Source organism: Sus scrofa, chromosome 17 (assembly GCF_000003025.6).
Source record: "Sus scrofa isolate TJ Tabasco breed Duroc chromosome 17, Sscrofa11.1, whole genome shotgun sequence".
In the NCBI taxonomy this organism is placed as follows: Eukaryota; Metazoa; Chordata; class Mammalia; order Artiodactyla; family Suidae; genus Sus; species Sus scrofa.
The window spans coordinates 53,499,035-53,526,354 of record NC_010459.5 but is presented as its reverse complement, the minus strand read 5'-3'; the positions used below and the strand labels follow the sequence as shown (position 1 = coordinate 53,526,354).

Here is a 27,320-nt window from a genome sequence, read left to right as displayed (position 1 = left end):
GGGCGCCGCCCGGCAGCCGGGGGCTGGAGGCCGCAGTGCCGCGCAGCCTCTGTGCACACGGCGGCCGCCGCCATCTTGAGTTGAGTGTCGTGAGCCGCCTCTCTGCACACGCCCCGCAGCCAAGGGCGGACACCACCACCTCGCGCTGGGACCTCCCGTCTGCGAAGGGCGGTGCGAGGCCCCTGCACGCGGCAGCCCCTGAGCCAGTGACACCAGAGGAGGCGTGGAGGAAAAGGAAACCAAAAAGGTTAGATTTTTATTACCCAGATGCCATTTTTATTCCCTGGGAATTGCTAATGGGCTTTGCCGGTGCCAGTTTGGTTCAGCACGAACCTCGGTTCTGTGGAGCAGGAGGAGGAATGTAGGCCAAACCGATGCCGGGCAGTTCGGATGCTGTTCTGCCACAGGGACCCTCTGTCCACTCCTCCTGGAAGATAGTCCCTATGGAAAAGGAGAGTTTTCTCCCCACGTGCCCCACCCCACATCGGGTTTTCAGATCTGCGTTCGGTAGCTCAGGGCAGAATACGCGTTGGTCTGGAGGCTTTTTGGTTATCTTTCCCCCCAAACTCTGTGATTAACAAATGTGGCTTTTAAAAGAGAGGGAGAGAGAAGGTTTGAAAACAGACCCAAAGGGTATTGGACAAAATGTGTAGGAAAAGTGGCTTTCCCCGGAAGAGAAGAAGAATCCTTCCAAGCTGGAGAAGATGACTTTAAGCAAAGAAGAAAAGGAAGGTGGCACATGGGCTCAGAGGTGGAAGGCCTGGACTTAACTCCGTACAGCCCCAGTAGAGAGGCAGCAAGTGCTGAAAATCGAATGACCACACAGCACGTCCAGGCAGATGGGGCCGTAAGCATCTTCCCCAATATCTCTTCTTTTCAAACATGCCAGAGAGGTGGCGGGAAGCTACTGGCCTTGTCAGGCACATTGGGCAGTGGACATGCCTGCAGGAACCTACGTGATCCAAACCAGCAGTAAATCAAGGGACCTACCTCTGATGTCCAGTGCAAGGCCCCAGAACTATGGCACAAACCAGGAACCATCAGGACTCTTGGTTGCAAGCAACAAAAGCTAATTCTAATTAAGTTCAGTAGGAGAAAGAGGAAGTTTTAAAATTCTGTTTTGTAGCTCACAGAATCTCCCAGGAGCTCTGAAGGACAGCTTTGCAGGCAGAACAATGCCCAAAACTGAGCTGTGAGGCTGGTCCCAAGATGACATCCCCATGGCCAGCATTGGGCACAGACACCCACCTCAGAACAGCTCCCTCTGGCCCGATGTGACCACTTCAATTGCTACCGTCTATTGCCAGAATGGATTCTGTGTAATCTCTGCTTTTTCCTGTCACAAGCTTCTCAAGAGAATCTGGAACTTCCAAGGAGGCTGGGAGAACACATTTCTGGTGCTATTCCATCATCAGAAATGGGAGGTGAGCTCAGCTTTCTAAACAGGAGGGCTCCTTAGACTTGAGGGAACACAGGCTCAGCAGCCAGAACCAATGACAAATGTCATGACAGAAGGGCATCTCCAGGAAGAACTTGGTTTCATTTTTCTGCCAGCTCAGCAGAATGGGAGCTCCAAGTTAACAATTAGACTGAAGTTTAGAGAATACTGTTCTCTTGTGCAGGTTACTCTGCAAACTAAAGTTTATACTCACTCCTCCATAGGGGTGTGAGATTTGCAAAAGCCTAAGTCGATGAACTACACGTCTTGCATGTGTTGCAATCAGACTGTCTAGTACAGCAGCAAGAGCGCAGACTGTCTCCATGTCCAGCTGGGGACTTTTTATTGTTTACTAAAGCACCCCATGCATTAATTTCCTCTGTTGTCAAATGGGGAATAATAACAATACCTACCTCGTAGCCTGATGAATTAATGAGCTATATGGTAGATTCAATTATAGGCCCCAATTCTTCTTCATGTCTGTATCTACACTCTTTGCCAGACCACTTTACAGTGTTTCTCACTAAAGAGGAAGAATCCCTTATATCTGGGCTGACTTTGTGACCTGCGTTAGCTGATAGAATGTGATGGAAGTGATAATGTACCTTGTATATCCTGCTTGGCCTTGTGATCATGAGAACACGCCTAGGCCAGCCTGCCAGAGGATGCAAGGCGTGGGACAGAAACAAGTCATCCGTCACCCAGTGGCCCCTGCTGACACCCAGCTATGTGAGCAATCCAGACAAAGACCATTTAGCTGGGCAGCCTCAAGCAAGAGTAATAAATACGTGGTATGTTGCTGCGCTTTTGCAGCAATACCTTAATGACAGAATGATTTAAAAAAAAAAAGTTTAGCAAATCCAAAAACTAAGCACATAGTAAGAACTCTGTAAATATAAACAAACATACCAAAAAGAAGTAATCTTCTTAATGCTTTCAGCCATATAATTTGACAAAGCAAGGCCTGATATTCCATATAAAACCATCGAGATTTTTCAGCCAAGGGCACCATCCAACGCATAGATATTCTTCATGTTACAAGTAGAAAATGTCAGCCCTCTCCCTAGAACACAGGTCTGAGTGAAGGTTAAAAAATAAAGAACTTGCAGACCCCAGCTGTCTAGATTTGATGTCTCCTAGAAACGTGTTTGTCCTTGCTGACTCAACACGTAAGTTACATGTGATAAAATAGACCATTGCAGCTCCAAGTCCTATTTAAGCCCCAGACCAATGGTTTAACTCTTAGACAGGACAGGTAGACACTGTTATGTGATGGAAATGTTGTTAGAAAAAAATATTGTTAGTGGTAAAAGCCAAGACAACCACACCTATTTTCCCTGGTTTAATGTCAAACTAACTCTTCAAAAGGTAAATTTGTGATACCTGTGAATAGATTGTAGTACAAGAAGATTGTTTTTCTTCTCTATTATTGCGTGTTTCATCTGGCACCAGTCTATTCCCTTACAAACTTAAGTCTTTCCTGCAAAAGTCACTGTAGTAATTACAAAAAGTTTTACTTTGCAGATCTATTGAGCTTCTCAAAAATCTGGTCCCTGTGCCTGCAAGGTAGATGGGATATAATGAAGTCAAAAATTCGGTAAATAGAGCTCAGTGGGCCTCCTTTTTTCTCCTGACTTCAATGATTATCATAATTTGATTTTATAGGTTTCTGTCCTAAGCTACCATCAAGGGAGTAATCTTTACTGAGTCATGAACTTTCCCATCATTAAATGTCTGCACCTATTTTCAACATATCAGAAGTGTCCAATAACTACGTTTTATCGACATTGAATAAAGTCGAGACACGGGGGAGCATACATGTAATAAAGTTTCCTTTATGCTTTAGCAGGGTCCTTGTGGTTTAGAGTTCCAGCTTTGTCTATGACTGCTTTTCCGGAGCATCGAGATTGTATAACATGTTTTCCATAGAGACCAGGGCATATGTTTACAAGGACAGAAATCTGAGTAATTTCCCACTGATCCAAAGGGAATATTAAACTTTTCTGTCATTCTGTAGTATATTATTTATGGTCCCTTTTTGTTGGTTTTTTTTTTTTTTCATTTGTAAGTTCAACTCCATGTCCTGATAGAGGGTGATAAAATGCTCAATATGTTAAAAAATCTTATCACTAAATCAGGAACAAAACCATAAATTTTGGCCTTTGAAATCAAACTGACTGGTGAGGATCATTTTGCTCCTGAAATATTACAGTAGTGATCAATTTGCTGTAAAACTAAGCAGTTTAGCTCAGCAATCTATAGTTGGAAAGCAAGTTGTTCAAGAGGAAAGTTTATGCCCGGCCCAAGCGATAAATTAAATTTTATGGGGAAAATATGCATTATTACATGCTTATCTGTTTAACATATTATTCTTTTCCACATCAGTATAATAAATATTTTTAATCGTATATTTTATCTCACATACATATAGTGATGTGGTAATTTTATTCCTCCTGTATTGGCCCAAGCGTGTTCAATTAATCACAGAATAGAGAAGAGCTTTCAGATCTTTTTTTAAAATTCTGATGCGCTTAGCAAATGTACATTCCCAGTGAGATGGAGTAGTTTTACAATAGGAAAATAGTTCAAATTCTATTTCCTCGAAGGATAAGCATCAACTGATCTATTTTATTCTTTCTTCCAATTTCAAAACCTTTTCCTTGCTTAGGAGCTTTCAGCCCAAAATGCTTTGGCTCTACTTGATTCCATTCATAAGGAGTGATTTCACTTTGAAGATTTTTGCCTCAGAGTACATGTTAGTTGTAAGAAATCAAAGTTAGAGAGTAGAAATTCGGGGCCTGTGCGTACAGAGGTAGTAAATCATGACAGCTGGCATTAGTTGGGCCTCAGGACTTGTCAGGCTGACTTGCCCCATTCCATGTCATTACCCCTAAGATTCTGTGGGGTAGGAAGGTTGATTTGTCCATTTTAGAGGTGAGGAAACTGGGCTTGCAGGGGCTAATTAGGCAGTGGCTGCAAAGGGAGAACCCCTCAGGAAGCCACTGCTCTAACCCCCGGGAGAGAAAATGCAGCCTGAAACAAGATGGCAGCAATGGAGGTGAAGACGAATGGATGAAATCAAGAAACACTTGGAAGATGGAATCAGCAGGACACGGTTTGGTGGCTGGTGCCATTCCCAGAGAAATGCATTGTTGAATGTTTGCCAGAAAGTTCTCTCTATACATATAGGAGAATAATTCAAATACAGAAAGACCCAGGCATGTTTCTACATTTTCTCTTTATCCCATCTGCCTTGCATGTAAATGAGTATGCAAGAAAACGTTACCTCAGACTTCCAAGGGTAGAAACGGAGCTGATGTGAAGCTCATTCTAAAAGCATTAACAGTTCAGTGCATCGTGGTGACTCTGAGTGGGAGGTGACAGCTCTCCATGGCATTTCTACATGTCTAGTGACAGGTTTTGTCCCTGACTATCTTCTCAAGGATGTTTGCATTCAGCCTTGAAAAGTAGATTTTCTTCCTCTGGGGCAAAAAGCAGATTTGTTTCCAGTCCTGGGGAATAAAGGTAATGCCTCCTTCTAAAGCAAAGTTTGGGCAGATTTGCCAGTAGCCCCTTGGTAATATTGGAGGTTTCTTAAATTTGGGGACCCTCAGCTGTAACATAAACCTGCTGCATGCATAAAACCTACCGAGGCTACTCCACAGTGCCCACACAGGACTTGCAGGCAAGGGATATAGACACATGAAGTTCACACCTCCTACTGTGCTGCAAATAACAAGCTCTTTTGTCTCTGACCCAGGAGTCTTGTGTCTTCTGCCAGTATCCATGTAATTGTGGCTGGCAAGCAAAGTAAAATCTTAGACTCTTTGCAGATCTTGACAGTGACTGCCCATTATCTATTTAATTCATTTGTTTTTAGAACTGATTAACCAGTATTCCTCCATCCTTGCCAAAGGATCTAGAGTGCCTATTAATTTCTATTGCTTCAGTTCCACTTTTTTGGATTTCTACTTCCTTTCTTCATTTTTCAGTGGGTATAATTACATGCACATCAGTATTATCACAACCCAGAAGTATGAATTATCACAACTGTACTTGTAAACGTCTTAACAACATTCTAAATAGATTATTTCATGTAAACAAACTAGCACAAGTGCTCCATTCATCAATTAATATTTACTAAGAGCCTTTTGTGTGCCGGACACTGCACATGTAACAGTGAGAAAAATAGACACCATCCCCGTCCTGGAAGAGCCTCCAGTCTAAGTAGGAACACAAATTATTTAATCAAGCAATTACAATCAAAGGTATTTAAGGATGACTCAGCACGTTACAAACCTAACTGGTATCCTTAAGAGTATGGGTCCAACCCCAGGCCTCACTCAGTGGGTTAAGGATCCAGCATTGCCACGGGCTACAGCAGATCTGGTATTGCTGTGGCTGTGGCGTAGGCCTCAGCTGCAGCTCCAGTTCAGTCCCTAGCCTGGGAACTTCCATATGCCATAAATGCAGCCCTAGAAAAGGATGATGTTGGAGACTGGAGACATGGTAGCTGTCATCGAGGAGAGCTCACCCTAATACTTGATACCACTCACGCGTAGGAGTCAGGAAAAGGTGAAGAAGGTTGTGCAAAAGTGACTCTGCTTTTGGAAACAGCTTGTGCAAAGTCTGTAGGTGAACAAGGACATGGTGCATTTATAAAGTCAGGAAATAGATGAGGGGAACAGTAGGCAGAAAACAGGTGAGGGAGATTTGCTTATCCTTCAAGCAAGGAGGACATTATAAAGGGTCTTAAGCGAGGAAGTGACATGATCAGATTTATATTTTAGAAAGGAAACATCCCTCTGGGCCAGGGATCCTCAGCACTATTGACACTTGGGGCTAAAGAATTCTTTACTGGGGAGGGGAAGTCCTATGCACTGTAAAATTTTATCACCATCCCTGACCTGTACCCATTAGGTATCAGTGGTATCCTGGTTATGACCAAAAAACAAAACAGAACAAAATCCCTGGGAGGTAAAAATCGCCCCAGTTGAAAACCACTGGGGAGAAGGAGACCAGATTGTGAACCCATGAATGAGCCAGGAGAAGGTAGCCTGGACTCCAGGAGTAAGGATCGGGAGACAGATTTAAGGGAAAGGTGGAAGCACCCTTTAAGTTTCCCATCTGTCTATTTATATGTCCCTGAGAAGGGTCTGCTGCAGTGACCCACCTCTCCGCTTGTGTAAGGAAATGAATTTTACTACTTCTGTCTCTTATTCTAAGCAAAACCTACCATTGTGCGTGTCTGTCTCATCCCTGCTAAGTTGTATACTTTCATACATATGTATGCATATGTTAAGTTTTTGCAAGCATAATTTAGACTTTTCAAAACAGTGACACAGTAACAAAGAAAAATTGAGACATGCATGCATTTTTGAATATTGATTCCAGTTTCTCACATACTACCCCTGACATTTTCCATGCTGCTTTGTTTTTATGCATTTGTTTTCTCTGCTTTCCCATGTCTTGCCCAACTTTAAAGAAATCTGCAGCTAACAGGCAATTAGGCCCACCATTAGCTATCGAATGTAAATACTATCCTAAACCAACCCACTAGAAGAATCTGCCGGTTACTAAATAGGGCTTTCATAGGCCAAGGGACAATTTAGATAACAATATTTTCTTAAAATTTACTTTGGTAGAAATGGAAATTAGGTTTATATGTGTGCTAGGAGCTTTGCAGATATTACCTCAAATGTTAAATCTTCACAAGTACTAGAAGGAAGCAATTATTTATCCCATCTTATATTTACAAAATCTGAGGCTCAGAGAAGTGAATAAAGGAATTTACTTAAAGCCACCCCCCTAATAAGCTGAAATAGAAAGGCAGTAGAACAGGACTCAACAAACTTGTTCTGTAAAGGTTTGTAAATATTGTTGGCTTTGCAGGCCATTCAGTCTCTGTAACAGCTGCTCAATTCTGAGATCCTAGCTGGAGGGTATCCACAGGTGATATGTAAATGAAGGGGCGTGGCTGTGTGCCAATAAAACTTTATTTGTAGACAGTGACAATTCAATTTCGTATCATTTTCACGTGTCAAAACATATAATTCTTTTTTTACTATTATTTTTTGACCACCTTAAAAAGTAAAAACAATTCATAGCTCATAGCCAGAGGGAGATAGTAAGCTAAATTTGGCCAACAGGCCAGAGTTGGACAGAGTGTTGGCAGAGCATGGGTAGGAACACACTCTAGAGATTGCCTCCCTTGGTGTGAATTCCTGCTTTCCCACCTCCTCTTAAATGTGTAACCTCATGAGTTACGTGACCAACATCTCGTGCTTCAGCGTCTCCAGTTGGACTTCCCAAAACTAACTCTGAGACCAGTTTTGAGGGCAAGTAGTTTATTTGGGAGGTGATCAGTTGGGTTGGGACGCAGAAAGCAAGACTGGAAAGGGAGGGAGCCCAATATGGAAAGCCATCCAGGAGCAGCTTACTGCTGGAGGCAGCTGGCCACAATCCTGCTGGGCCCTCCAGGAGGTGAGCCTCAGGACGCCCCACCTATCAAGGAAGGAGGCTGGGAGGGGCTGTTCATTCTCAGCCTGCACCACTCTTGATGGGCCATTCCCTGGGGGCCAGAGAAGGCCCTGGGGCAGAGTCCCCAGGACCTGCAGTCAGCATTTGGAATACCAGGGAACTGGCCTAAGGGGTGGGGGAGGGGAGAACAGAAAGGTCCCCACCGCTCAGCTTCCTCAACTACAAAATAGTCATAATAACAAGGTCTGCCTCATGGGTATACTTTAAATGAATAATGTGAAGTCAGACGCTTCATATTCTGAGACTAGGAGAGCTGGGTGAGGCAACTTGCCTTGGGCATTGAATTTAAGGGGACACCAAAAAACTCAGTAAATCATGATGAATTATGTTTTGATGCAACATTTTTTTGGCCACCCTCAAGGCATGGGGAAGTACCAGAGAATGAACTCCAGCCACAGCTGTAACCGGAGCCACAGCAGTGACAATGCCAGATCCTTAACCCACTGAGCCACAAGGGAAATCCACAATATTTAAAAAAAAAAAAAAAAAAATTAAGGGGAAAAAAAATCTATGATGAACAAAATATTGAAATTTTAAATGAAAGTGGGATCAGTAACAACTCTGAATCCATGCTGAAACCTGGGGCAAAACAGGTAATATATATTCTCATATGCATGCTTTTAAGTGTTTTTTAGCGGTTAACTTTTTTCAGAATTGGATTTTGAAAATGTTGATGATTTTGCTTCCACTCAATGAGAAAAATGAAATAATTCTGTTTGGGATAAAAACAAAATATTTAAACTTAAAAGTAATGTTATGGGTTTTAATACACCTACTTGTCAATTTTCAGTATTTTTTCAGCTTCTTTATTGTTCTGGGGAAAAAAACTAACAATTAAAAAAATACATACAAGCCTGCATATGGGAAATACACATTTTCCTTCTTTGCCTCAGGTTCCAGTATGGCTCCACACAGCACTGTCTTTATTTCAAATTTTGACATTTTTATGTTATTTTTGATTTTTTAAAACGTTACATTAACATATGTGTTATCTTGATTACCTACCAAGTTTTTTGATGTGCCCCCCCCCCCAAATTTTGTACCCGCAGTGAGTGCCTCACTTTCCTTCCCTTAGGCCTGGCCCTGGTTAGCATACACCTGACATGTAAGTGCTTAATAAATGTTTACAGTTCATCTTCAAACCCAGTTTATCCGGCACTACTGCAAGTGTTCTTTTTTACAACTCCCACCTACTTCCTTGGTCTCTCAGGATGACCACATATTCACATCTTAACAGATAACCAGTCACCATAATAAATTATTGCAGCATGTGGGGGGAGTGGAAATGCAGCCTTTTATGGAATATTTCTGAGGCATATGTGTTGATAACTACTTATATAACCTGTTATGGGCGGGGAGTTAGCAAAGCCAAGGCAATTATGGCTGGATAATTTGAAGGACCCACTTTTTCTTGACAGCAAATTAATTGATGTTATAATGGGTATGTCACCCTGTCATCCATCAACATTTATTGAGTTCTGACAATGCGCTAGGTCACATGTGAAACAGAACACACACACACACACACATCAAAATCCCAACTTATTCCTTACCAAGTGTGATCCATTGATGTTATGGCTTGTAATGTGTATTTTTTTAAGTAAGGAGGAGAGAGTATTGCCTCTCCCCCCTCCCTCTCTGTGCCATCCTGCCCACCCCCCCCCCACACACACTACCTCTTTCTTTGGTTCTCTTTCCTCCACCCACCACCCCATATTTATTTTAGTACAATGGTTCTGTTTGGTTTTGAACATTTCAAACCAACTTTTGTCATTAAATATCAGAGAATTCTGATTTGTGGGAAGGAGTAAATTTGTCTGGTAGATGCATTTTAATGACCTCTGTTTATTAATGACCTGACCCAGGCTTTCCAGAACCACATTCAAGAATTGAAGCTGTAATCAGCTCTACTGATTTGGCCTTACAACATATCACTGTAGAAGCAATGAAAAGAATCAATAGCATCTGCTTAACCAACTAACCCCCTATGCTCTCTGGGCCTGTTAACAGGGAGTTGCTGGGGTCTAGAGAAGTGAATAAACAATAGCATTGTTGAAAGGGCTCCTGGAAAAAACAAAAAAAAACCTAGGAGTCAAAAGAAAAATCAAGTAATTAAACAAGAAACTTCCTCTCCAATTGCTGAATAAGACATTTAAACATTGTAGGAAGCAAAACCCAGTAGAAAAACCCGTTAGAAATTTAAATGAAAGAATGCTCTAGCTTGGATTTATAACTTTGTACATAATTCCACATTCCCATTTTTTAAATTTATTTATTTGTGTATGTATATTTGCTTTGGGCAACCCATTCCAGTATCAGATCAAGACCTACAGTAGTGAAATTTCATCCTTAACCCCACATTTCCTTTATTCCAGCAGCTCTAGTTACAACCTAATGTTATTTTAACAGTTTTTCTTTAATTTAACGATATTTAATTTGCATTCGCTCAAGTGACATACAATAGATCATGCTATTACCATGATTTATATCAGATGAACTGGCATAAATTCAACATTATAAATTGCGCCTGTAAATGAAACTATTATTTTACAGGAATTACTGAGCAGAAAGGGTAAGGACCCTCCAGTCAACCTTAGTCAAACCCACTCTTTAGAGTTTTATATTTTATGCCCGCAATAAATGCTTTTGTGAAAGCCCATAACCCACAAAAAAGTCATTCGAAGTACATTAATTACGATAATACTATCCAAAAAGCTGCAAGGGCCTATTTTTGTGACATCATTCTCTGATTTCTTGCTGCCTTAAATTATCCCTTTGATGGCTGTGGAGATTAACAGTCATACTTTTGTCATTAAATATAAGGCATTTTAAAGCTTAATCCACCTAAGTTCTAATTGATATTGCTTTCAGTTGGCAGATAGCGACCTGATTTATAATTTAAATATGCAGCATTATATGCATCTCTTCAGTATAATGAAAAAGCGGAGTTCCTCTCATCTTTCTCGGCAATGTTAAACATCAAGGAAAAGTCGCTTTCTTTTTTCCTTTTATATCCTAAGCCTAATTGAAAACTGTTCATTGAATTTCAACATGATAGAAAAGTCTTTTTATCTCTCAATTTGTCCATTAGCGATTATAATTGAAGTATCTGCTACACAGCTGAAGTGATAGTGTTCTTGTTTAAATTCTGAATTTCTCTAAATCTTTCAGAAGACATCAAAAAATATATATGTATATATATGCACACACACACACGCATATATATCTGGCTGAGGAGATATCAGCTAAAGATTTTGCTTAAATGAGGCTTTAGAATTTCTCACTCTCCACGTGGATAAAGCCACACAAAGAAGGAGATCGTCTGATTTTGCTGGAGAATGTGTTGCATAATAATCTTACTGGCATGACCATAAGGTTTGCTAATTGCCACATCTGTTTAACAGCTGTCAGCGGCTTCCCACATGTTGCCATCAATATTACAACACAGTACATTACCAGGAATTTTATTTTTTTTCCACTATTATTTATTTGTCATAGACATTACTAGAGCTAATGACATCTATTTATGGTATACCACTAATTATTTTCTGATTTTTTTTTTTTTAAGAAACCTCTATTCAAGCTACTTTTTCTCAGTTTGGATTACACCTTTCTTTCCTACCCCCACCCTGTGACCCCTGGTTTCCTGTAACCTCCCTGACAACCCCCTTCATGTTAATGATACTAATTCTTCTTCATCCCCAGTCATAAATATCCTAATGGGTTTGTAGAATTCAAAAAAAAAGAAGTTTGCAAAATGTCTTTACTTCTTAATGGTTATGGCTGAATTCTTTCACTAAATCTCTAAGCTGAGTGCATGTTGATTGTGATAAATGGACAAATGTATCACTATTTAGGCTGCCTTTATAGACGCAGGGTGAGTCTTGCTGATTTTTCATAATTACTTTTGTATCTCACCTGGTTCCTCACTACAGTGCTTTTTTTTTTTTTTTTTTTTTAAGCACAGCAAACCGACATCTATTAAGCAGAAAGCAGAGACTGACAAACTGCAGACGAGTGCAGTACACATGACCTGATTTAAAACGAACTGATAGGTGTCACTGATCTCTATTATACATAGGATGCGTGCATTCCATATGATGTATTATTTATCCATAGTAGATGCCTTTTTGTTTCATTAATAAACCTGTATATCAGAGATATACAGTACGGATGATTAGTTTGAGGCAGTACAAAACGACATGGTATTTGCCTGCCATTGCTCAATTATTTTCCTCATTTTTTCCCTGCATCTTTGCATGAATTATTAAGACCTGGGCTGTTTGTTTAAGAATCTAATTTTAGTGCCTGTGTCCAGCTGAATTCTGTTTTCTCCTCTAATGAAAGGAAAATAGTGTGAGAATTTCCAATCTTGGTCTCCGATTTTAGATTTGCAATGCACAGTGCCAGTTGTAAAGGTCACTCTGCTTTTGAACCACACAGCATAGACATTTGATGAGCCTGGAAATCCATTTTGGTTACGCATCACATCGTGCCAACAAATTAAAGCAGAGCTGCTCGGTTAAGTCAAGCACAATTTGCATGTGCTTAGAGAGAAATAGATTAAAGGAGCAAGGATCTGACTTGAGCAACCCTATAGAAAATCTCCTATCCAAAAGGAGATTGGGTGATGGGAGATAACTTCTTCTGGAAGTTGCCATGAGTGATTGTCATTCCTATCATGATGTCTAACATTGCCTATCCTGATCACCGCACTTGAGTGTCTTTGGGTTTCATATCTGGTAATGCACATGCATCTATAACCAAATCATGTCACAACCTGCATAGAGATCTTTGGAAAGGCTTATTGAGAGAGTAGATAGAGATGACCTTATACATAAAATTTGTTTTGCTTTTCTAAATATGAACCGAAAGATAACATTTTGTTATGGATTAAAAGTGATTGAAGGTGATATATAGATGGATAGTTGGGGGCTTTTCTTAGATTTTTTGTTTTTTTCATTAAGTGACTTCTTCAAAGATGGGTCTGACACCAAGGTTTTTAGCTTGTTTATTCAAGATCTAGTGGAAGGAAGATGATAAGTTTTCAGTGTCCATGTTGCTTCGAGAGAGCAGTTAGTGCTGTGGAGTCTGATAAGAAATCTCAGGTGGTGTAAATCAAACAGTGTCTAGAAGCATGCAGTCCTGCTGCAGTCAAATTTAAATGAACTAGGGAAATGCACCATGGCAAAATGAAAAAAATCACAGCACTTATCAAAAATACCTTTGTCAGGAGTTCCCCAGTGGCTCAGCAAGTTGAGGATCCAGTGTTGTCACTGCCATGTGGTTGCTGCTGAGGCACAGGTTTGATCCTTGGCCTGGGAGATTCCACATGCCGAGGTCAAGGCCAAAAAAAAAAAAAAAAAAACACCGCCTTTTTCAGAGCCAAGCACTCTCCTTCACAGCCTGTGGGGGTTTAAATAAATCCTCTTTTAGGGCAGTTTGGCAATAATTTTCAAAATACAGAATGCTGTTCCATTTGACTCTAGTGTTCTCCTTATAGGGACACACTCTAGATATTCTTGCACAGGAGTAGAAAGTTAAATGTACAGAATCGGTTTTGCAAAGCTCTTTGTACAATTTAAAACGTTTAAATAGAAAACTGGAAACAAGGTTCATCAATAGGAGAGTATTTGAACAAATCATGCTTGATCCAGTGTTTGTAAAGGCAGAATATTGGAGATAATCTAAATGATTATTATAAGAGAGTAGATAAGTGATGCTTCCGTACAATGAGATGCTGCACAACCATTAAAAATAATGAAGAGAGAGTTACTACTATGGCACAGTGGGTTGGGGATCTGGCATTGTCTCTCCAGCAGTGTGGGTTTGTTCCCCAGCTCTGCACAGTGGGTTAAGGATCCCGCATTGCTACAGATGTGTAGGTCACAGCTATGGCTTGAATTTGTTCCCTGGCCCAGGAACTTCCACATGCAGTAGGTGTGGCCAAAAATAATAATAAAGATGTATGGTACTGATGTAGATGAAAGATGTACTAGATGATACGTGAAAAACAAAAGTATCTAAGAGCACTATGGATAATATGACCCGTGAGTGTGTGTATTTGTGGATATAAGGTGCACATCTGTTGGGTGTTTAAAGCTTCACATATCAACTAGGATGTACTTGCCCAAGAGGGAAGGGGGTTGCTCGTTCACCAACATACTGCCTATACCTCTGCATCAGTAGTTGGTACAAAATAGAGACTCAGAAGGTGTTTGTTGAATGAATACCGGAATGCTCATATGCTAGTACAAGTGTAATTTAAAAGGTATGGAAAGATCCACAGTGAATGTGTAAGAGATGAGGCACCGGATAAGAGGAGAGAGACCAGGGACGTTTGTGCGGATCCTCTACACTGGAGTGTTTTTAGAAGGAGTATTTTTCAAAAGTCATTATCAATTAAAAAAAAAAAAAAGTCCTTCAAAACAGTATAAAACTGGAAAATGGAAAGCCTTGTTGTGGCTCCTGGTTGCATTTTTTGACTACTATAGAATCTGTCACAGAGGTCTATACAGTCTCTCCAGTTGGTGCTCTGTTTTGCCCTTCATCCAGCTCCAGTTAGAAAAGAGAGGGATGGAGACACAGGGGCAGCAGTTTGCAAGGAATAAGCTGCTCTTCTGAAGTGGGTGTGATTGAGCACTTTGAGGGAGGCCTTTAGTGTTGTGGATTCTGACTCTGCAGGAAAAGCCTTGAGAAAAGCCATCAAGGACAGCTCAGTGAAGGTGTCTGGCCAGCAGTGAAGAGAGACCGGGGATGGATAGACACATTAAAAATTAATAGAATGTATATTAAAGGACTTCTGGTTCAAAATGGTGGGTTGAATTCACCCTCTATCTTCTCTCTGCTCAAAATCTTGATATGACTGTGAAGGGATTAAAGAGTTATAAACACCACAAGGACAAAGAGAGTGGGAGAACAGGCATTGACAGGAGAGAAGTGTCAGCCAAATATTGAAAGACGGAAAGTGAACGAATAAGTGGTAAGTGACTGGGTTCCAGCACTTTCCCCTTAGCCCAGGACTGGGCGGTGAGAAGTCAACATGAAACTAGTTCAAGCTCCAGGACCCTTGAGAGCTTTGAGCCTGAGAGGCACCAGTTACTTGTGAAGGCAGCTGTGCAGACTTGGAGTGAACTCAAGACAACTCTAAAAATTTCCTCCCCCAACTTCCTGCTACAGAAAGGAAAGTTATCAGGGGCATGAATGTAAAGACTGTACAGGAGGACGTCCAGCATCAGGAGGAGGAGAGTGACGGTCTTCTCTGGTACCAGCAGGCACTCTGACAAAGGGCCTCTCCATGCTGTCTCTGCTCAGCTACCCATCTCGGCACCGGGTCAACACTCAACTCCCTCCCAAGTGAGAGGCTCTCTGTTTCCTCCAAGAAAAAACTTACCTGTCCAAGAGAAAAGAAACTAAAGATCCTGACATCTGAAGGAATTTCTTTGAAAAAAGCACGTCATCAGCCACTGATCCCACTCAGAGGCCCACCAGTCAACACGATCCACCCCAGGCATCAAGTGTTGAGCCTGTTTGTAGAGCCTCACTTGAAAGTACTAATGACATCGTAGCATCACCATGTATTTGAGCAAAACCTCTAAGATGAAATTCAGAGGTGAAAACAAGCAGAGGGAAAAGGAACTCTAAGGAAACAGACCGTGTGGGACGCAAGAAAAAGATGTCAAAAATACTGAAATACTTCAGAGTGATATAGCATGTGTGAATAAAATGTATATGACAGTAGCTTTTGGAAATTAAGAGAGAGTGCAAGAATTAAAAATTTAAATGATAGTTTGGAAGGTGATGGTGAAAATTCTACAAGAGAGTAGACAAAGGAGAAAGAGGTAGACAGTGAAGAGAAGATACTAAGAAGAAAATTAAAGATACATCATCCAAATGATGGAAGTTTTCTCAAACAACAATAATAAAAATTAAGGATAAAAAAGGGAAATTAAAAAAAAAAATCCAAGAAAATTTCTAAAACTGAAGAAGACCAGCTTCTGGAACCCATCAGTTAGCCAGCTCAGTAAGTGAGAGAAGTCCACACCAAGTTATGGCATCAAAAATTTTCAAATCCTGGAGTTCCCGTTGTGGCGCAGTGGTTAACGAATCCGACTAGGAACCGTGAGGTTGCGGGTTCGATCCCTGGCCTCGCTCAGTGGGTTAAGGATCTGGCATTGCCGTGAGCTGTGGTGTAGGTTGCAGACACAGCTTGGATCCCGCATTGCTGTGGCTCTGGCGCAGGCCGGCAGCTACAGCTCCGATTGGACCCCTAGCCTGGGAACCTCCATATGCCACAGAAGCGGCCCTAGAAAAGGCAAAAAGACAAAAAAAAAAAAAAAAAAAAATTCAAATCCTAAAAACTTTCCAGAGAGAGAGAATTAGAAAAGCAGCATCGCACCTCACAACAACTGCTATGCTGAAAGCTGGAGGACCATACATTTCTTCAGAATGTTAAAAGTATTCTGTAACCAGACAAATTATTAAAAATAAAAGTGTTTTCGAACTTTCAGTGTGTCAAATATTGAAATCGCAGATCCCCTTCCTCCAGCAAAAGGGGGACTTGTTTTACCTTTTCTCCAGAGAAGGGGGATATACTTGGCTGAGAATGAAGCCAACCCAGAGGAGAAGAGAGAGGGGCGCGGGCGGGAAGGCAGAATCTCACCGTCATCGGTGGAGCCGGGGACAGAAGTTTCAGGGAGTGCGGCATGAGCTCTGTGCTGCAGATTTCGGTTCACTCTGACAAGCGCAACCCCTGCAAGTTAGAGCCTGTCCCTTTCTGCTTCCTTCATGATTTTTTCTGAATTGTGCCAGCCTATATTGATCTCTCTTCTGCCTCATCACAAATCATTTTAGTTTATGATATTAAACCAGTGAGACACTTTGCTTCTAAGGCCTTTCTTCTTTAGCATGTAGGGTTGCTGCTCCTCCCCTTCTTATAAGCCTGTTCTTCCCAGTGGGTTAAAGCTACTCGTGGACCAAAAGGGTGAGTGTTCTCCCTCATACTCGGTCAGCCACCAAGTTGATTCCATTTCGCCTCCTCGCTCCTCCCCACTCCTCTCACCTGAAGTCCTGCGCATCTCCTTGCTTTCAGTTTCTCTCCTTCAGAATTGGTCTTCCGCACACAGGTGCCCGACTCTTCTAAAATGCATTCTAACCATGACCCTTTTTCCTGCTTGAAACACTTTAACTGCTTCAGCAGGATAAAATCCAGTATCCTTAACACATCATGCAAGATCTAGCCTCCAGACTATCTGCCTCCACTTCCCACCTGCATTCATCTGAAACTGCTTGGAGCTACTTCACACTCTTAGGACTTTGCAAACCCTGTACCCTCAGCCTGGCATGCCGACCCCTTTGGTCTGAGGAGTTCCCACGCATCCTAGAACCAGCACAGACAGTCTGCTCTCTGAAACTCCCCCTGTTTAAATTGCCTGCTCTCTCCACCAACACCTGTCCTCTATTAGGACACTTACTGTATCTTTTACAACCTCTTCTGACATGTCAGCTTCCCACACTAGATGATGAGTTTGTTTCTGTGCCCCTAAATTGAGACAGGCTCTGCCCTTGGTACATAATAAATACTTGGTCAAGGATCAGTGAATTCTCTTCTAGAACGCACTTCCTAGCACGTTTGTGGAAATGGACCTCAACAGATAGTTAGCAAAATAAGCTGACGCTCCTTTACTCTCTGTAGGGTGCATCTGTCGGGTTTTGCCTGCCCCACCTTTATTCCCCATTACCCTGGTGCTAGAATGACGGGGTTGGTGGGCGTTTTTAGGAAACTATCTCTCCTTGGTCTCTGCCACCTCTCCCTTGCCTTACCAGCTCACGAAAGCAGACTGTTAAATTTGTAGCCACCTTCTAAGCCACTTGGGATTCGGTGGATAGTTTGAAATCAGCCATGGTGGGAGGATTTGCACATAGAAATGTCTCCTGCCCCATCCCCAGAGCCAGTGACTAAATATTCACTATATTTCAACCCATGTGTTAGTCAGGAGTTGACCCCACCCAAGGGGGGCACATGGCTCAAGCCTGGTCACTCACTTGGACTGTAGTCCAAGCCTCCTGAGGCCACAGTGATTAGTTCACAGATGGGCAGTGTACTTCTCCCTGACTAATGGGACTCTCTCCTAAAACTCTGGCTGAAATTACTGAAGATGGGTGCTCTGGCACTGAGGTGGCTTTCTCTAAAGAGGACGCAGAACCCAGAATGAGAGGAAACCTCTCAGGAAGGAATGAAGGCAACATGAGAGCGGGAGAGGTGAAACTACATCCTGGCATAACCAGTTGAGCCCTGGATCCAGCGGTGAATGACTTAGGCTAGTTTTTCCTTCCATTCCTATACATTCCAGTTTTCTGGATCAATAAAGCTCCTTTTTGCTTAAGTCAGTTTGTGTTGTGGTTTTTTTGTTTTGTGTTATTTTGTGGTCACGTGCCATTGAACCTATCCTGCCTGACTTCTAGCCTGTCCTACCCAGTTCATGAGAATTGGCCTGTAATGTGGAAAGCACCTCTTCAGGAGGTTACCTCACTCCAATCAATGACCCTGCTATGGACTGCCCCTAGACATGAGCCAGGTGCCCCAGCAGCTGTCTACACTCCATGACCTGCCCCTTCTGGCCACAGCTGAACCTCTTCCTCCTTGGCGTTTGCAGGTTTCGACAGGGGGTGTTAGGGTTAAACCACATGATCAGGCGGCACTTGAGAGAAAAGAGCAGCAACCTTCACTGAGCCCCAAGCTGCCCAGAGCTGCCGTTCTCATGGCTGCTTCCTGGGCTTTATGAGAAATCCCAACAAATTCCTTATCTCAGCTTAAAAATTTCTCAGTTCTGCTTTCTATTAACCGCACCTAAAAGAATCTTAACTCAGCCTTTCCCAAAAGGTAGCTCAAGACCCACTGGGATGCAAGACAGTTTTAGGTAGTATAGAGATGTTTCCTTCTAATAAGTACATACTGATTTTATGTTTATTCAGAAAGATATAACTAACACATCTAAAGGGACTCCATGGAAATCATTACTTAGGATAAAGCTAAAACAGGTAATTTTTTTTGAATCTATCAATTTCAAGACAAACCTTGAATAAATATATCCATCAGGGTTCTTGGCCACAATTAACAGAGACCGAGTCTGGTGAACTTAGCAGCAATCCAATTTATTTGGTAGGAAATTAGAAAGTCCCCCCAAAGAGAAGAGGGCTAGAAAAATGAATAGGAACCAAGGGAAGCTGTGTCAGAGGAACCACTTCAGGGTCCCTCCAGAGGGACCTTAGCTCTTGTTAAGACACAACCCCCAGTACCATGGCCACTGCTCCTGCTGGACCTTTCTGTCACTGGGCTCACAACACTGTCCCCATGCCTTTGCCACAAATACTTACGGAATGAAGTATCTCTGTGTCCCTCAAGGTTTAAGTGCAACAGGGTCTATGATGTGAGCAGAGCCAAGATGCTGCCCCTGTACCACAGTGGGAAAAGAAAAGGAGAATTTACCAGTGGGTCTGAAATGTGGCTGCTCGTTGGAACCATCTGGGGAGTTTTACAGTATGCTGCCACGTGGTCCCACCTCACAGCTTCAGACTGTGTTGGTCTAGATAGCCTGGGCATCAGGAGCTTTTTAAGCTGTCCAGGAGGTTCCATTGCGCAGCCTAGGTTGAAAACCTCTGGGCTAGGTCACCTAGCTTTCCTAGCGGGCCATTTTATTCATCGAAGGGAGCTCGGCCTTATCTGAACTCCTTTCCTGCATTCCACAATTGATTTCCTCACTCTCCTTGTATGCTTCAGTGCTAATGCTCTTTTCAGCTCTTTCAATTATGCGATTTCCTTATCTTTATACTATTGAGAATACCTTACAAGATTTCTTAAACAGCAACTAAATTTATCTACCTGTCATTTTGTTTTCATTATCCATGATAGCAATCGCTCGAATAGCTTATGAGAACACATCAAGTGATTGGTTTTAAACAAACAAACAAAAACCCACAGAGTCAACATTTGTCCCAAAGTGTATAATATGCTTGTTGCTTTGGTGGCTTTGGCGTGATCTGCATCCGATTCAGGTGTTCATTCCAGCCCACAAAGTCTTCTCTCCCGAGCCTTTGTCTTATCTACTGTCCCCCTTATCACAAATAATGGTGTGCTGTTTTCTGGAGTCTGTTGCCATGGCCCAAGTTTTGCTCCGTAACGAAAGCAGTAATTCTGAGAGCATGCCAAAGAATAGAGATGCATGGTTCATATTTAGTCAAAAGTTCTTTATTTTGAACGTGAATTGCTCATCGTTGTTGACAGTTGATGGCTTTTAGCTGTAGAATGCCTGTAAAAAATAACAAGAATTTTAACAACCTAACTTCTGTCTTGCTTTCAGATGATCTTACCAGCAAAGGAGGTCCGGATCCAGGGAACACGAGGACATCAAATTCAAAGCCGTGTTGAACCTCAGCTGTGACTCCCAGGATCGGCCACTCGATTATCTGGGTACAGTATTCATGAATTTCTACCTGCCACCGTCTGCCCTGAGTTAAACCCTGGTGATCCAGTTGGCCAGTCTTCTCCGATCCTTATAACCCAGGGTTTCTCCACCTCGGAATTACTAAAACAGGGTGCCAGATAATTAGTTGTCGTGGGGGCTGCCCTAGGCATTAGAGGATGTTTAGCAGCATCCCTGATCTCTTTTTGTTGTTGTTGTTTGCGGGGGTTGTTTGTTTATTTTTGCTTTTCAGGGCCACACCCGCGGCATATGGAAGTTGCCAGGCTAGGGGTGGAATCAGAGCTGTATCTGCCAGCCTACACCACAGCCACAGCAATGCCAGATCCAAACCGCGTCTGTGACCCAAACCACAGCTCGCCGCAATGCCGGCTCCCCGACCTACTGAGCGAGGCCAGGGATCAAACCCGCATTCTCACGGATACTAGTCGGACTCGTTTCTGCTGCACCACAATAGGAGCTCCTTGCTGCCAGCAGCACATCCCTCCCCACCAGCTCTGACAACCAAAGTGCCTCCAGCCATTGCTAAATGTGCCCTGGGCAGGGGGCAAAATTGCTCTCTGTTGGAAACCACTGTTCTCCCTCTGGCTAAACATTAGAGTTACCCTTGATGCCATCCCAGTGAAATCAGAATCTTTGGGACAGAAGCCAGGGGCCAGCACTGGAAAAGCTGCACAGGGGTCCTAAAGCTCAGCCTGGGTTGAGGACTTCCATCCTAAAGCAACCTGTCTCAGACTGCTACGGAGCTTCTTACAGTCCTTCCTCAAATGTTTTTATAACCAAGCCCTCCACTTGGCAACACGTGAGCAACTACTACGTAGAAACAATATTAGCTATAATGTCAAGTACCGTCTCCTGGAATTTGCAATTTAATGAGGTCATGAGAGTGCGAGGGAAATAAATTGTTTTTCGTGCGTGGGTACATATGGAAAAATACCTAGAAAGGAGATATAAAAGGAATAAAAGAAATGAGTGCTGCTCTGTGAATGGAGGGCAGGGGGAGTTAATAGCCAGATGGACCCGGAAAGCTCCTCAGGGGCGAATATGCCCAAGACCTCTGAGAGGACAGGAGAGGCATAGGGCATTTTGATGCTTCGAAGATGCTGGTATGTTTTTAAATGTAGGGAGTTACAAAAATTACAGTATGCGCTTACCACTTACCTTTTTTTAAATAACAGCTTTATTATAATTCACACACCATAAAATTCACCATTTCAGAGTATACAATCCAGTGGTTTTTAGTATATTCACAGAGTCGTGCAGTCATCACCACTATCAAATTTCAGAATATCTTTATCAGCCCAAAAAGAAACACCGTGCCAGGAGTTCCCACCGTGGCTCATCAGTAACAAACCCCACAAGTGTCCTTGAGGACACAGGTTCAATCCCTGGCCTTGTTCAGTTGGTTAAGGATCCGGCATTGCCGAGAGCTGTGATATAGGTTCCAGACTTGGCTTGGATCCTGCATGGCTGTAGTGTAGACCAGCAGCTATAGCTTCAATTAGACCCCTAACCTGGGAATTTCCACATGCCATAGATGAAGCCCTAAAAAGCAAAAAAAAAAAAAAGGAAACCCCTTACCCATTAGTAGCCAGCCCTTGACTCACTACAACCCCCCAGGCCCTGGTAACTAATAATCTACTTCTCTGTCTCTATAGATTTACCTATTCTGGACGTTTCCTATCAGCAGAATCATGTGATATATGGGCATTTGTGTCTAGCTCCCTAGATAGCATCTGAAAGGAAAACAAAGGAAAATGAGAGAGAAAACAAAACTTTTCCCCCAGGAGGCAGTGTAACCCATAGAGCCCAGGAGAGAGACTTTGATCTTGAGCAGACACCGTTGGTTGACCACCCAGAAGCGCTCCCAGCACCCTTCTCAGTGCTCAACTCTTACCAAAGAGACTAGAAAGGCCAAAGAGGCATTAGCCCAAGCCCTCCAAGTTTGCTAAAAGAGAAAATGGAAAGTCTCAGACAGCTCCTAGGATGGGTATTTCCTTCTTTGGTTAGAGAGACATGTGCTGGAAGAAAGCACCACGTCATTTGTCCTCCACCCCTTTCTTCCTCTGAAGAGCGTGTGCAGGCAGGAAGCTTGGACACATGGCTGCCATACTGAGACCATTTGGGAAAGGCCACGATCACAGAAATGCCAGCCCAGATTCTGATGCTGCTGAGCTACAGAACCAATACCAGAAACTGCCTTCTCATTGGTTGGTGAAGCCTGAAAAATAAGCACTTACATGTCTAAGCTCCTTCTACTTGGGTTTCAGTTACTAGAAGCATCACGTATCCCTGAGCCAGAAAGTTATTTCATGTACAAGTTCACACATAGAACTTGTGTTGGTGGGCAGAGCTCCCTCACCGATGACCCAAGAACCCCTACCATTTGTTGAACGTAAGGAACAGTTTTCCTTTGAGAGCACCCCTTCCCTTTGGGGAAGCTCTTGGGACCTGTGTCCTATTCTCCTTTTGCTAAGATATGAGTATATTAATCAACCTATGCTTATCAGAAACCCTGAAATTTGATTATTGAAATGGAAAATTTATTGGAATTCATTCCTTCTGTTCTTCCACCACAGGACTGTTCCTGCATCTATTTGTACATGCATCTTCCATCCCATTCCAAAAAAAATATTATCGAGCACCTAATGTGTGCCAGTGTGAAGACACGGAATTGAAGAAAATGGACAAATTCAAGTAGCTTTTATTCTAAGGGAGGGAATTAGGCTATAAACCTATCAGTGTCTTGCATAACACCAGGTGGTGATGAGGGTGTGAAGAAAAATGAAGTAGGATGCTTGGGGCTGGACTGTGAGAGGGTTGGGGGAAAGGCAGCTTCTATTTGAGGGATGATCAGAGAAGGCCTTTCTAGGGAGACCATGTTTGAGCAGAGAAGCTCCGGCGAAAGTGTTCCAGGCAGAAAGTAGAGCAAGTGCAAAAGCCCTGAGGCAGGAATGAGCTTGGTGGGCCTGAGGGACAGTGAGAGGAAGTCCGTATTCCTGGAGCAGAATGGAAGGAAGTGATGACTGATGAGAAGGCTGGAAAAGTGGTAGGAGTTGGATCAAATCAGATCCAGCTGCTTACCAAGACATGAGGAAACTATTGTTTTTTTATTTGTTTGGTTGGTTGGTTGGGGTTTGGTTGGTTGGTTTGTTTGTTGGAGCATATGGAGCTCCCGGTCCAGGGATCAGATCCAAGCCATAGTTGCGACCTACCCCACAGCTGTGGCAGTGGGGGATCCTTAACCCACTGTGCCAGTCCAGGGATTGAACCTGCGTCCTAGTGCTTCCAAGATGCTGCTGATCCAGTTGCTCCACAGTGTGAACTCCAGAAAAGTGTTCTAACATAATCTCTCTGGCTGCTGATGGAGTGTAGTCTGAGGAGGAAGACAGACCGGCAAGGAGCTGATGGCAGGGTTTCAGGTAAGGACTGATGCTGCCTGGAGCCAGGACTGTAACTGTGGGGAGTAGGGAAGTCATCAGAGTCCACATGGATTTAGAAGGTCCATCTGGTAACCAGGTTTACTGAAGGAGAGAAACAGCGTCAGCAATTCCAGCATGCTGGCCTGAGGAACATGTGCTGAGGGGGAGGGCCACAGGAAGGACCAGGTTTTGGTAGGTGGAATGACAGAAGACTCCACGGTGGCTGTCATCACCGTGGGTCCGCTCTGTAGCTCTCTGGGGCTGCCTCTCAGGAAGGCTGGTCCCTGAACCTTCCCACTGATGCAGAGCTCCCAGCATCCTTCCAGTAACTTGGCTTAAACAAACCAGTGTTCATTTCCACTATTTACAACCCACACCCCTTAATTAATAAAAGGGGCTCACTTGGCTCCTAAGTGTCAGCACAGGACACTAAACATCATTCTTACTGTGAGAAAAAAACAGGTTCTGTACAACAACCAACAAATTCACAAATGAACTTTTTGGACGCCACCCATTTCTCTGCTAGAGGCTGACTTTTCCTCTCTTGGCGTCTCTGCTCAGAGAGACAGCTTCTGCCAGTACAAGGTGGGGAAGTGTCAAATACTATTAAAACCTGATTGCTAATTCAAATGCTATTGTGCTTGATATGCTTGTCATGTAAAAGTGCACAATGTAGCTTAATAAAATTGATAGAACTCCCTTTGAAGATATTTTTGTCACAGAGGCACTCAATAAAACTGTTTCCATCAGGCTCTTCTGCCTCTTCGATATTTTGCTAGTGACACATTTTAGTGAACTAGTTCAGGACCCGACAAAGCATGTTTTGCAAAGAATGTTGGAGGGGAAGAAGTACTCAGATTTTTCTTTTCATTTCTTGTAATTAGGAAGCCCTCCACCAGCTGCCTAACGATACGGTTCATCTGGTCACTGGGAAACCAAATCAAAGCTGTTTTGCTTCAGAGTCATGTGCGATCAAATAAATAACCCACAGAGGTTTCCGTAACTAACTCAAAAACAGCTAATTATAAATGCCAAGTCCCAACATTAACCTATTCAAGGAAATGTTTCTTTTCTTCCTGCCCACATCCAACCAGTGTTTTCAGCCTGGGACCCAAGAGAATCACAGGTTCATGCTCACTCACAAGGTGGCGGGACTTGACCCCTGTCTTTGGACACAGCCAGCAAGGAATGGAAGTAGGTAAGTGACTTCCTGGTGGTAAAACTGACCAGCCTCGGGGGAGTTCCCATCACGGCTCAGAGGCAGAAAACTCGCCTGGTATCTAATGAGGCTGCAGGTTCCATCCCTGGCCTGGCTCAGTGGGTTCATGGTCCTGTATTGCCTGAACTGTGCTGTAGGTCATGGACGTGGCTCAGAGCTCATGCTGCTTTGGCTGTGGCATAGGCAGCAGGTACAGTTCCCCTTTGACCCCTACCCTGGGAACTTCCACATGCTGTACCTGCAGTCCTAAAAAAACAAAACAAAACAAAAAACTGACCAGCCTTGAATGGATACTGACCTGAGTTCAAAGCTGGGTGTTCTTGGACAAATGATATCATCCTGGAGCTCAAGTTCCACATCTGTAAAATGGGCGAAAAACAGTACTTCCACTACTACAGTGATAGGTAGTACTCTTCTGTGTATAAGTGACAGAACTCCCATTCAAGCGAATTTAAGAAAGAAAAAGTTTAATTGACTTAAGTGTATTTGAAAATATTAAAGAGAGCTGGCTTCTAACCCATCCAGATTTAAGAGCTCAAAAATGTCATCAGGTTCTCTCTCTTGGCTCTGCTCTCCCCTGTGTCAGCTTCACACTCAAGCTGACCAGCTCCGTATGGGGGCAGGATGGTGGCCAGGGACTCCTGGCTCACATATTTTTCTGCCGAAAAATAGAACACCCCTCTCCAGCCATTTGAACATTGGCCCAAACTGTGTCATGTGCCCACCCGTAACCCTGTCCCTAAATCAGTGATGGTCTGGTCATCCTCATGCCCGTGACGGAGCCACGGTGGTGTCTGCGCCTCAAATCACATGTATTCTACGAGAAAGACACTGTTCCCCAGAGGGCGGTTATGTGCTGTGACCAGGACAAGGAAGAATTCGTGCTGGACACGGTATGTCTAGTACGAATACCCACTTTATTAGGACTGTTGCGAGCATTCAGTAAGACAGCATCTAACACCTCTGTCGGCTAAGAATTCTGTTGGTTAGGGGGTGATAAAAATGTTTTGGACCTAAATAAAGGTGGTAGTCGCACAACCCTGTGGATGTACTAAATGTCACTGAATTGAATCTACTTTAAAATGATTAATTTTATGTCATGTGCATTTCACCTCAAATTTTTAAAAGAATGCTTCTGGCTGCAAATAATAGAAAACCCTCTGCCAGTCCCTAAAAAGTAGAAATATATTTGTCTTACATGATAGGCAGTCTGGAGATTTAATAGGCCAGGGTTGACCAGTGAAGCCCTCAGACCTTTCCTTCTTTCTGTTCCATCACCCTCAGCATAATGCATTGATCCCCATGGCCACAAGACAGCTGCTTCCCGTCCAGTCCTCACATCTGTATTCCAGATGGGAAGACTTTAAGAAAGGCAGAGGGACAAGGGGGGAAAGTGGGAAGGGACTACATGTTTATCAGGAAATAGAAGTTTGATGGAAAGACCAGCTCAGTCTTCCTGGCTAGAACTGTACCAGATGGCCACCCCTGGTTGCAAGAGAGATGAGGAGAGAGCACGCTTCTTATCTGGACACACTGTGTGCTTAAATAAAGTTGGGCTTTGGCTAACGAGGAAGAAAAGAGAACGGTTATTAGATGAACAACTAGCGTTGTATCCCATGTGCCTGCAACGAAGGTAAGACTTTGATAGATGCCAGCGGAGGTAGAAGAAGCAGGAATTGGTACTGAAATTATGAAAACAAAAGATATAGTCCTCCTTGTCATTACCTCCTAAGCTCACCGATATTTCAGATGTGAGTTGAAATAGGTTTACTTTCAGTCTTAAATACAAGCTGATTGAACAGAGGAGAAATGAAAAGGTAAGTGGAATCCTCTTAGGCCAATCACTTGCCCTTTTTCTGGTCTTTTTTTTTTTTTTTTTTTTTTCCATTTTAATGTAGTTGACCTGCATCTGAAACAGCTACCCCAATAAAATCTGGGATGCAGGTTTACCAGATTCCAGATTTACTGCCTTCAAGTTCCCCCAAAGAATCATTATTTGTAAATGCTTTGTTTTTCAATCCCAATACCTCTCTGTAACTCACATGCTCGCACAGTAAATTAATGTACTGAGAATGACTTCTCACTTAAGGTACAATGAAAACATGAGAAATGGGTTTTCATAAAGAGGGTGTGAAGAAGGGATCTGAGGGAGAGCAGAGGAGGGAACTGTTTACCTCCAAACATTGAAAGGACAGCAGAGGAGAAAACACATGAAGCATCCC

The 27,320-nt window shown here is 42.9% G+C and overlaps 1 long non-coding RNA gene across 1 annotated transcript; it reads left to right on the top strand.

Moving 5' to 3' along the window:
- Positions 81–23,584, top strand: LOC102158388. Its single transcript, XR_001302212.2, has 3 exons — positions 81–247; positions 20,338–20,447; positions 23,037–23,584. It is a non-coding gene; the product is annotated as an uncharacterized LOC102158388 (long non-coding RNA).